The sequence below is a fragment of the Triturus cristatus genome, chromosome 6 (genome assembly GCF_964204655.1).
Source record: "Triturus cristatus chromosome 6, aTriCri1.1, whole genome shotgun sequence".
NCBI lineage: Eukaryota > Metazoa > Chordata > Amphibia > Caudata > Salamandridae > Triturus > Triturus cristatus.
In genome coordinates, this window is record NC_140589.1 from 1,829,883,245 (window position 1) to 1,829,885,779 (window position 2,535).

A 2,535-nucleotide genomic window follows, 5' to 3' on the forward strand; every position below is an offset into this window, starting at 1 on the left:
AGCTGGAGCTGTTATTTCTTGTTTTCAATCTCTAAGGGGCATGACAGTGGTACAGGAGATAGTCCTGTGGTTCAGGTTTCTTCTGGGTACAGAAATAGGTTTTGTTCTATCAGTCTTGAATCTGACCTTCAGAACTTTGAGAGCACCATATGCTTGTGACTGAGCATTACATATGAGCTGGCATGGTGGCTGAATGTTCAGCATTCACGGAGAGTTGTGTCGCTGTTCATTGTGCCCCAGATGATCATTACAACTCATGCCAGTGGTATGGCTTGGGGTGCAGTCTTGAAAGAGAGACTCACTATTTTGCTCAGGCTGTTTTACACCCACTGCTCACAAGTGCTGTCCCGCTACTGATAGGCACAGAAGCTTTGGCCTGCTCTGTTTCCAGCCTGGTTTGGTGCACCTGTCATTACACAACCTGGAGTTCTATAGTTCCCTCCAGAACACTATATTGATGCACAACTTCTGCATGGACACCTGATCAATCGAGCTGAGTGCAGCCCACAACCCCGGAGCTCAGGCAATCCACCAGCCTCATCCTCCCAAGTAGCTAGGACAACAGACACACACCACCATGTCTTGAACGAGAGACGCCGATGGTTTCACTATGTGTATGGAAGACAAGGAAATCAATTTAAAGAAAACCTTCACCACAACGCATGGGAAAAGGAGACCCAAAAAGAAAACCCATCATATCAAGGGAGAAGCACTTGGTGCAACAGAAAGTGTTACATACCTACGTGTGAATTTTTCTAGCAATGGCCAATGAGGACACATGTGGAAGCAGCAAAGTTGCAATTTATTATATCCTCTTAAGCCCTTTTTAGGTTTGCATCTATTATTATTATTATGTGTTCTTATATAGCGCTCAACTTACCCTTGGGCATCTTGGCGCTTGCATTGGGAACCCGTCCTGGTTTTTCCCTGTGAGATAACCCATACTGGGCATCCCCAAGGTGAAAGCCAGGCATCCCGCCGCGGGGGGGCCGTTGTGGAGATTAAGCAAGCTTGTTGCCCAGAGCTGCATAGTGTGAACTCGTGCTTAGAGTGGGCACCGAAGCGAGAATTATCGAGTCCGTGGACAATTGGGCTCCGGACCCTGCCGCGTCAGGAATTGAACCCTGGTCCCGGGTCTGACCTCTGCTTCAGGGTATGCCTCCTCTAACCAGTGAGCTACACTTCTCCACTAATCTAAAATTGGGGACAAGCAATTAGAGAGCAGCTGGCCATATACAAAAGTAAATGTATACCTAGTGTCAATTATGGAGCCTCTCTGTGGGGCCTGACAAGCTGTAAATTGTTACAGATCCAGGAAAACCTTTTCCTATGTAGATTATTTGCACAGCCCTGTTCAACCTCCTCTTAGATAGCTCCCAAGGAATTAGCGGTCCCCTGTCTAGAGGACGGCTTGCAGACAAGTCCCATCACACTTTGGCATAATATAAGGGGTAAAGATGGCACTAAGTTTACCAAAGAGATGATGACAGACTGTCTAACTTTGGATCATAGAGCAAGAATACCATGGCTGGTGTATGTAAACTGCAAAAAGAATAATTGATGGACAGAATGCAGAACAGTGTCATTCAGCATTCCGTCCATCATTTGTTGCGGTGTATGTAAACTGCCAGCTATAAGAGGTGGATGGGAAATTGAACATTGAAGATCCGGTTGGAGTGTTACATTTTAGTAAGAAAGATTTCAAAACTATTCTAATTGGGAAAAGAATGGCTGACAGGGAAAATAGAATGTTTTAAACCTACTGCATCCATGTGCTTCTCAGGTCCCATACAACCAAGTGCCCAGAGCTACCTTATCTTAGTATCAAACATCCAACATAGATTCTACATAACTAGACTGCGAGTAGGCACACTGCACTTTTTGTTGCTTTTCCCAAGATAGGCTTTTGTCCCCAACAGTTACCCAAATGCCCATGCGATGGCAAGTCCAACCAGTCCACAGGGCATTTTATTCTTTTTTGTAATGTTGATAGGGATCTGAGGAAACAAACAGTGCAGCCATTGTTTTTAAAAGAAAAAAATATTTATCATAAAGATGCTTTTAATTTCATCTATAACCTTGATAATGTGAATTTATGCTATAGAGTTTCTATTTACGTTTCTTATGCCATCCAAAGAAGGGAGCAGCTCCTGTACCTGAGTGTCTTAATATATGAAAACAAGTAGCATGAATATTATACCCTTAACAGTGATAATATATGTCAATGAATTATCCTCTACCTGATGCTACAGGTGCCGTTTCTCACTTGTTGGCTATTGAGTTGATTCCTAGCTCTGTGTCTGGTGTTCTGTGTTTTGCACATTTAATCTGTCTATGTCCTGAGGCCATTATAGATGATTTTTTTCATCTATTTTTAAATATGAATGTTTTATTAAGATCTTTGTATACTTTTATCTGTGTGACTCTTTTATGCATATTTTTTTTTATCCAAATAAATATTTGTTGATTGATTGATTGAAAGAGAGACTCATGCAGAGTCATTGGACATTACAAGAAAAGAGACATTCCTAAAAT

General features: G+C 42.4%; 1 non-coding gene across 1 annotated transcript; it reads right to left on the reverse strand.

Annotated features, from left to right (window-relative positions):
- Positions 1-289: 289 nt before the first annotated feature.
- Positions 290-586, reverse strand: LOC146822120 (signal recognition particle RNA). The gene has a single exon (XR_014964984.1).
- Between the last annotated feature and the right edge of the window lie 1,949 nt (positions 587-2,535).